This window comes from Nannospalax galili, unplaced genomic scaffold, assembly GCF_000622305.1.
Source record: "Nannospalax galili isolate Female #2095 unplaced genomic scaffold, S.galili_v1.0 scaffold11, whole genome shotgun sequence".
NCBI classification, from domain to species: domain Eukaryota; kingdom Metazoa; phylum Chordata; class Mammalia; order Rodentia; family Spalacidae; genus Nannospalax; species Nannospalax galili.
In genome coordinates this window covers 1,846,259-1,856,396 of record NW_008330735.1, presented here as the reverse complement: position 1 = coordinate 1,856,396, position 10,138 = coordinate 1,846,259, and positions in this window count along the sequence as shown.

The following is a 10,138-nucleotide window of genomic DNA, read 5'->3' as shown; positions in this document are numbered from 1 at the left end:
TGCCGTGTTGTCATTTATTTGTGTTCTTTCCGATTTTTTGATGTAGGCACTTAGAGCTATAAACTTCCCTCTAAGAACCGCTTTCAGCATGTCCCAGAAGTTTTGTTGTGTTGTATTGTACTTTTAATGTCCGTTTTTCTTCAAAAGCTTGTAGTTCACTATGGCCACACTTTGCATTTTTCTTGTTAGTCCATCTTGGTACTCCTTGCCTTCTCTGTGACTTGCTCTCATTAACAGTTTTTACATGTGACATTTGGAAATGAATGCTTTGAAATCTTGGTGTAGTTAAAGTCATTATTGTCTATGCTTTTTATTTTGTTTTTTTTTTTAATGAATCTTGCTTTGAGGCCCAGGCCAGCCTTGTACTCACAAGCCTTCAGCCTCATCGCCCCAGGTGCTGGGACAAATATGGCTGCCAAGCTCAGCTTTCCTTCACTTTTGAGATATATTTTCCATACTACAGAACTCCATATTTAAATATGCAAAGAATTTTTTTCTATTTTTTATTGAATTTTTGAGGATTTCATACAACACATTTAATCATCCGCAGACCCCCACAGACTGCCAACAAGATTTCATGCATTCCATCTTATATGTTAAAGCCGATTGATTCAAGTTTGTGTACCCAAATCTCTCTCAGGGCAAGGTCATTCACTGGAGCCTTTTTGGCCTATCTAACATCATTCCCTTAAAGAAGATGCACTCTTGGGGCTGGAGAGACTGCACAGTGCTTAAGAATACTTGTGGTTATTCTTCCAGAGGACCCAGGTTAGAGTCCCAGTGCCCACATGGCAGCTAATAATCATCTGTAACTCCAGTTCCAGGTAATCTGACACCCTCTTCTTGCCTCTGTGGGCATTACATCCACGTGCTGCCTTACATACATGCAAGGAAAACACTCATATATACCAAATAAAAATACTTAATAAAATATTAAAAAATAAAGAAGATCAACTCTCCCTCACTCAGCAGTGTCAGCTGTCAGTAGTTCCTTGCCTAAGGTTAAGATCTCCTGCACATTTCCCCAGTTCTAGGATGGTTTTTTATCTGATTGAGTTTGCATGTCTTGAATATGCTGTCACCATTACTGTACAGACTCTGTTTCCTTATTGGTCTATAACTTTTTTTAATTGTTGTTTCTTTACCTGCTTTTGGTATTAGAATGATACCGGCTTCATAGAAGGGCTTTGAGAGTTCTCCCTCTGGTTTTATCTTCTTGAATAATTTGAGCAGTATTTGTTATAGATTTTCATTGAATGTCTGGTAGAACTCTGGTGTGAATTCCTCTGGGACTGGGCTTTTTTTAGTCAGAAGGTTTGGTGTTACTTTATATCTACATAGGTATGTCTTTCCTTAATTTAGGGAAATTCTCTTCTATAATCCTGTGGAAGATCTGGTCAATACCATTGACCTGGGATTCCTTGCCTTCCTCTATCCTCTGATGCATTGATTTGGTGTTCCTTGTTTCCAGGTTATTCCATTCCTGTGTTTTTAATTTTTTTTACTTGTTTGCTTGAAGAGTTCAGTTCTTCAACTTTATCATCCAGGCTTGGCATTCTGCTCTCCAGTTTTTTCATTCTGGTAGTGAGGTTTTCTCCTGTCACTTCAAATTGGCTTACTGGGTTTTACATTTCCTTCTTCATTTCAACCTGAACTTTCTTCAATATTTCCATCTTTTTCATGAATCCACTTGTCAAATCCTGAATTGCCTTTGTCATTTTATTCTTCTGTATATTTGCATGCTCTCAAGCTTCACTCAGAAGTTTATCCCTGTCCTCTTTGAGTCCTTTGCTTGTATGTTCTTTAGATTCATTGAGGGTTTTTTTATAATTATTATTTTAGGTGTATGAGTGTATTGCCTGCATGTATGTGAGTGCACTCGTGTCATGAAATACTGTGGAGGTCAGAAGAGGGCTTCAGATTCCCCTAGAATTGGAGTTAAGGATGGTTCATAGCTTCCATGTGGGTGCTGTGAATCAAACCCAGTTCCTCTGCAAGAGCAGTGAGTGCTCTTAACCACTGAGCCATCTCTCCAGCTCTGAAATTTTTTTAAATCACACTTATGATTGTTCTTTTAAATTCAGTGTCCTGGGTTTTCTCTAGGAAATTCTCATTATAGAATTGTTCTATAGGGCTGGTGGTGTTTGGTGGGGATATATTATTTTGATTTTTCATATTATTATTTTTTGTTGTGGTTTTATCATGTGAATTTCTTTTGCTATATGATTCTGGATGAAATTAAAGCCTGCCTTTGTTGAGTTGAAATGTTATCATATATTTTTGATGTTGCTTGGTTGCTTTCTGATCAGGTATGAAATATTAATTTGGGTTTCAGATTCTCTCCTCTGATTTTATATAGGAGGGACCAGATGGATCTAGGAAGGTTACTCTGGATCTCTCCAGGAGGGTGAAGGAGCCCTGGCTAGTTATGCACACTTCTGTAGTCTTAGCAGGATGAGGCCAAAGTCCAAGAATAGAGGAGGAGAATATAATGGGCCAATCTCTACTATTCAGCAGAGAAGCCTGAGCCCTGGAGCCCTGGACTAGAGATGGTGCTAAAGTGGGGGGGCGTGCCCTAGGATTTGGAAACTCACCCCAGGAGGACTAGTCAGGCACTCTAGAGCAGCTTCAGATGGACTTATCTGAGGCCAAAGGAGAGAGAATGGAAACAGGATGTGTGGTCCGTCACTAGCCAGCAAGAAAACCTGGGCTCTAGAGCCTGTAAAGGATTTTTAAAAGTTTTTTCCTTTCTTCTTTGCAATTTCTGGAATAATGTTCTGTCTTCCTTGATATTTCTTTCTCTGTTTGTCACACTCCAGCTATGAAGAAGCAAACTAGACACACAGGAGAGTCAATGGTGAAATTCCTATAGGGATTGAGGCTTAAGAATAGGGAAGGTATTTTAGTTTGAGTTCAAACTCAGAAAGAATGCCAGTGCTACATTTTGAAAACAATCAGGTGAATGAAATTTCTCTTAGAGGAGGGTTGGTAGATTGGCTTGTTTGTCTGCTTGCTTGTTTCCTATTCATACCTTTCATGAAAAATCTACTAGAATACTGTAAAGCAGGACCAAAGTTTATTGCTGATCTTCTAAGAGATACCTCAGGATCCAACAGAGGGGAAAATACAGAAGTGCTTTTCGTGGTTTTTCCTCATTGTGTTTGTCACACTAAATTTTCTTCCCTTTTCCCTTGTTGGGAGGCTCCCTCCCAAGGCCACAGGCTCACAGACTAACATAAGATATTTTTTACTTTTGGGGTTTCCTTTATGGTAGAGTGTGCGGGATGACTTACAGAGAAACCACTCAATGTGCCTGTGCCCCATGCGCCCGCAGTCTCACCCCAGGTCTGTAAATGCCCCATATGCCCCATCTTGATTTCACACTTGTGGGACACCATGGCCGTTTTCCGTGGTGGCCACCCCCCACACTTCCTCCTCCATTCATTCCAATCTCATGCTGCTAACTCTCTGCAGCTAATTCTCCACAGCTAACTCTCTACAACTAACTCTCCACAGAGGCCTCTGCCCCTGGCTGGCTTACACCACTCAGAGGAATAAATATTTTTTTGGCTACACTCCACCCCTTCCTCTGGCTCTTACAATTTTTCCACCAATCTTCCACAAGGTCCCTGAGCCTTGGAAGGGGTGACAGATGCAGTGTGATCTCTCTCATATCATGGCAAGATAGTGATCTCTTGGGGCTCCTCATCATTTGTCTTCAAGACGTTGCTGCTGCTCTATTGCAGTGGTGTTTCCCCTACTATAAAGACAAATGGAAGGAAGTAGACACATCTAAACAAATATGAATGTTAATACAAATGCCTAGAAGATATTAAACAGTATACTTGCAATGGCTTCCCCCCTGGGGCCTATAGCCTTTCTTGAAACAGGGGGTTGGCATGGTCTACAGTATTTGATGTGTGTTCCACCCCTAGGAGCGGGCCTTATCCAATTAGAAATTTGACAATTATACTTATGTTAATAGAACCATTATTTCACTTGCAGGCATTGCTTGACATGTCCATAGCATGCAGCACATGGGGTCCAACGTTGAGTAGAATCATAGGGGATTATTTCTGCCCCAACCACCTTCATGATGCCTTCTGGCACTATGAAAATCATTTATCCAGTGGCATGAAGTTTTTGGCTTAGTCTCAGATCCATTTCTTCTTCTTCTCTCTTGCTCGCATCATGGAGTGTCTTCAGCAACATGGCCTTACTGACCTTTCTAGTGTACAACCAATGTTAGTGGCAATTGCCTTGGTTAACTTGAGGACCTCTAGAATCGCTCTCTGACCAACAGCTCATAGGGGCACCTCTGATGCTGTAGATGTAAAGTTTTGAAAGCTTCTGTTTTCATTTTACTCAACCATAAAATTCTCAAGAATCTTTCAGCTATAACTGGCCTTAGTTTCTTCAGGTATTTTAAAATGGGTTTCACATCTGTAAAACACTCAAATGTTAACATCATACATCAAATCAATCATAGACAAGGTCTAACACAGTTTGGAAAGGTTATATCTATTTGTATTAATTGCTTTCTCCTTAGACCTTTGTTAGGTACCATAGCATGGGAAAGAGGCATTAATTTGGTTAGTTCTTTACTATCTTTAATAAAGATAGTATTAAAGATAAAGTATTATTAGTAGTTTGGATAGTTCTTTACTGTCTTTAATGAAGATAATATTAAATTAATTTGGATTCATTCCAAATTCTGGTGATTTTACATGGAACCTCTTTGTATTCTTTTATCCTTGATACACTTACAGGTGCTGGCTCTAGTTACCTGACCGTGTGCCAGGCTAAGGAGGCAGGGGGTTTCTCTTGTCCCCGCTGTACCTGTTGGTTCCCTGAGTCAGGCAGGCCCTGAGTCTGCCTCCTGTAACCATATCTGTTGTCTCTCCATTGATCATACCTGGCTGCTGGGGGAGACTCTCATGGGAAAATCTGCTGCCACTTCCAGCATAGCCTTTATCAGGAGAGAAATGCACTTTATGTCATCTTTGGGGATCCTTAACCACCCCAGGACAGTTTTTATCCTTTGAATGCCTTTTGTAAACTGTTCTGATTTTAAAGCCTTCCAGCAACTCCTTAGTACCGATTTTGGTTTTGTATCAATTTTTTCTTTGGGAGTTTAGGCTTGCCATAAGTTTTGTCACATTTGTCATCAAGTAACCCAAATGGACCATTTCTTCTGTCTGGTCTTTTTTATATCTCTTGTAGGGTGTTCTGTTACTCTACAGACATGTTTTACACATTGGTCAGAGTCACTTATGTCTGCTAAACTTCTCTTACTTTACAAAGTTCCTGTCCCATTAAAGGGCTTAGCAAAACCATTAAAGTGCTATACCATTCTTGAAGTCCTAGTTGAATTAAAGTTTCCATTATGTCTCTGGTAAACACAGTCTTATCTGGCCCAGTGAACTGGGCATCCTGTATTGTTTTTCTCATACCTAGTTCTCTCAGTAATGCCTGTCCCTCCTTTACAGTTCTCCAGCCTCTGTTAATTATGGGAGTTTCCCTTGGTGATGACCATGTATCTTTAATGCCTTCCACCAGCGGTCCAATTGAGGACTGTTCCCCACTGCATTGGCCTAGGTTGACCAGTCTTTATCACAAGAATGGATGGGTGGTTATATACCTCAGCTGTGAAGCTTCTGAAGGACTTAGACTGAAGTTATTTGCTCCCATGTTCCATGCCCACACAAGCCACATGACAAGGGACTGTCTGATCACTTGTTTGTGTTGTCTAGCTTTAATGGCTCCAGTGTAGAAATATTTTTCTAGTTTTCCATCTTTTTGTATCAAAGGTTGAATCTGAGAGGCAGCTTTAGCTACTTTTATTTTTAGGTCGTTTCTTTTCTCACTTTTATCTGTCATTTTTCCTGAGTCCTTGGACCTCACACAAGCTGAAATGTCCTGGTTGGTTTTTTTTTTTTCTCTCTCAAGCTCTGTGGCTGAAACTGAATTTGCCAGTACCTCCCTAGGCTCTTCAGCTTCCTCTGCCTTGGCCAAATCTTTTATTATGCAAAGTGGCCATGCCCCCTCTCTGGATTCTCCCCCTGTGTCCAAGGCCTATAAAAGTTTTTCTAGCCTTTCTATATATAACCTTTAAAAAATCTTCCGAACTGGACTATTTCCCCACATTTACAACACAGCCATGGCCCATGCTTCTGCATGGCCTGCATCCTATGATCCATTGTATAATGTACATGAGCATAGCTAGCCCCCTTAGGCCTATAGGGCTTGGTTCCTCTCTCCCCTGGGATCCTGTCAGCTTCTCTGGGATAGATCACATTATCTCACAGAACTTTTTGTGGTACCCATCTCTGCCTTTCTGTATTTGGGGATCTGAGCCCTGTTCCCTTTTGATTGGCTCAGCAAACGCTGACAGAACCATGCTGCTTTTCCGGGCCCACATCCCCAACTTCTTCCTGGACTTGTGTGGTTCATTTATCTGGGTCGGACTATACCAATTTTGTCAGTGTCAATTTTGTCAGGCTACAGTGTTGTAGTCTGGAAAACATACAAACTTACACACACACACACACACATTCACACACACACACACACCACCTTCAGGCTGGAGTTTCTGAAGAAGATGTTTTTATTTTATTATGATAGTGAGATTAAAGATTGAAAGCCATCAGAGAAGATGATATAACACAGGAGACTAGGAAAGAAGGCCAGCCCTAGGTACATGTCAGAGAAATTTTCAACTTCTTAAGCTCACTTTAACATAATAACTTTTCATGTTTTTTCATAACACTATTGTGTCAATTGTGTATTTTCAGTTCCTGTAAGTCACACTATTCTCATTTTTTTCAAATTCTCCACTCATTAAGATAATAGAGGCACTTGGATAAAAGTTATTTGATCTATATTGCAAGATAGAATGCAAGAGAGAAGGGCTTGTATTAATGTTATACAGACCCCACACAACTCCCTGTAGGGTTTTTTCACAATGCAAGCAGGATTAAACATGTTATTTGCTGATTATTTCATAGTATTTGTGAATATACAAATACACAGTCACTAGAATTTCAGAGAAAATTTATAAAAGAAAAATATGGTTCCCATGTTTTAAATGCAGGATAATTACTAAAATGTGTGGTGGAAAAAAAAAAAGAAAGATGCAGGAACTCGTTTGGGCAACATCTCAGTACTTAAAACTATATGCCTGATTCATCTAGTGTCGAAAGTAAAGTGACACCAACTTCTTTTTCTGTGCTGCGTAAGAACACAAAGAATTCTCATTAAAATATGTGGCACTTTTGAATTCAATGAATTATCATGAGTGTACAGAATGAGTTAATATGAGAAGACTCTACTAGCTGACTTGGAATAAAAATCAAAAGCATCTTGCAAAAGTCGTGTATAAAACCCCAAAGGTCCATTAATATTATTGATTGAGTTTGAAATCAATTCACTTATTTATAAGCGAGATGACAAAATAATGTCAATTAATCAGTCTGCCTGCCTTCTTTCCTTCTTCCATTTCATAATTTTTGAGGTTAGCAAATTGTTTCAAATATCCATTTTGAATCTAACAATATAAGTTTTAGAACAACACATACTGAATTTTAAAAATCCAATAAAAGGGGGCTGGAGATATTGCTCAGTGGTTAAGAGCACTGACTGCTCTTGCAGAGAACCCGGGTTCAAGTCCACAAGGCAGCTAATCTGTAATTCCAGTTCCAGGGCAACTGGATGCCTTCTTCTGATCCCCCCACCCCAGAGGCATTTCAGGACACAGGTGCACTTACATACTGCAGGCAATACATCATACATATGAAATTAAAATAATAAAAATTTAAAATACAATATAAACATGCATAACTTAATGCTATTAAAAAAATAGCCTATAACACTAAGTGTATGTATATGGGTGTGACAGGATTGACTATATAACTTTGAGGCTCTATGCAACATGAAGAATCATGCTCCTTTTTAAAAAATTATTAAAAATTTCATGGTGAAACAGCAGAGCATGAAAGCATGTCCAAGGCCTTATGGAACTGCACAGGTGGCATGCCCATAAGTCTGGCACCTCTGTGAGACAAAGATGATTGGCCAATGCAACAATAGTATCCATACAAAATGAAACTTGTAGTTACTAAAATAAATCTGTCTGGACAGTACCATTATAGTATCTTTACAAAATTTAGAAAGAAAACATTCCCCTAATCTTTTTATTATGGGTAGCTTTATAGATGAATTAATGGAAAGGAAAACTGCTCAAAAATTAATAGTAAAACACTGACAGAAAAATGATTCATAAAGCAGGAAAAATGGCATGAAACCAGTCTTTTTTGTTTGTCTCTTTTTGAGTGATGGCTTTGTGATTACATTATAACAAAACAAGCAGAATTTAAAGGACTTGCAGGATTACGTAATTACTTCTCTAGCTGATGAAATGTAAATGCCTAAAACTTACAAAGTAATTAGAAGGCAGTTATGGAAAGAAAGACACTGTCTTGTTCAGTCTCATTTCAGCTCCCAGGGGAATAAGTTACTGTGTCAAACTATTAACTTTTGGGAACTTAATTCCATTTCTAAAATTAGAAACTGGGCTATCTTGCCAGAAAAGAAACTACAACAGCTATGATTTTTTTCCATAAGCTAATATTTGCTAACATTATATATGGTAACATTTATTTCCATGGTAAAATATGAGAGGTGACTGCAGTATTGGCAGTGCAGGGGGTTGTGGGGTGGTAGATCTTTATATTTTTGGGAAGATTCTTTATGTTATGTTTATTTATTTGCTTATTCATTTATTTGTTTATTTTTTATTTATATATTTAGCATGAGTGTGGGTGTGCATGTGTGTGTGTGTGCATGTGTGTGTATACACGGATGCCATGTGTGAAGATCAGAGGACAACTTGCAATAGTCAGTTCTCTCCTTCTACCAAGTGACTCCCAGTGATTAAATTTAGCTCATCTGGCTTGGCAGCAAGCACCTTTACCTACTGAGTCATCTCACTGCCCAGGGATGATTCTTCAATAAATGTCTGCTTCTTCACTGAGGTAAGCTTCATGAAGGATCTTACTTGAAACTGGCAAAAATGATCCCAGGAGAAGATGCACAGTAACTTCCTTTGAATCACTTATCAAATTTACTATATAATTGACTTAATCTTTTAAAGCATTTTTTACTCCAAATGTTAGGATTAGTATATGTCAAGAATAACTGATCTTAGTACTTCCATACAAAATTTGTGACAGTAGACATTTCTAACATATTGTGGTTTACACTGCTCCCCCTATATAATATTTGTTTTCTAATGGAAAGTGAACATTTTTACTCAATAGATATGTATGGTGATTACAGAAAACAATTGGAGAACTTTTTCTGAGCACGTGCTCTTCCATACTTTTCAATGGCTTTCACTCAGGAAAATCTGGAAACTTGAAACTAAATATACCTGTCATGTTTTTTCCTTGTCTATTTATTATTAATGTTCATTTATGAAAGATCTTCATCATCCAAGTGAAATTTAGTATCAGTCTCAGGACATTAATAAAAAAATAGATGATATATATGTGTATATACTATATGTAAGAGATTGTTTATATTATATATACAAATTTATATCTAAAATCGCTTACAAGCCCCATGTAAGTTCTATAACTATTATGACTCCACTTTTCATATGTATAATAAATTATTTATTTCTTAATATAGGACTTATTTGCTGTATATTAATTATCCTGTTTATTATTCTAAGAACTTTCAATACTGGCTTTTAACATGTAGCCATGCACATGTTAAAAATATACATGTAGATCCTATAATGACTATGAAGGTTTTGAAAGGGAAAGTAAGTTTATATGAGTTTGAGTGCAAATACTGAATTTTTTTAACAGGAATACTTATTTGAATTATATTTTTCCCCCAGAGAATATACAGCTTCTTCAGGTGTGCAACATAGTCCAGTCATGGAAACATCCATAATCTTTTGATTAATCCACATTCACCTTAATTTTAGACCTTGTCGTGAAATCTCCAAAGAAAACATGGTAGGAAAAATGAAGTTGTGTATTCTATTTTAAGAACAATAATTATAGCTCTGATTGTGGTGTGTGATCCAATGTTTAGTGCTTAAAATAGCAAAGCATTTTTGTCTGACAGA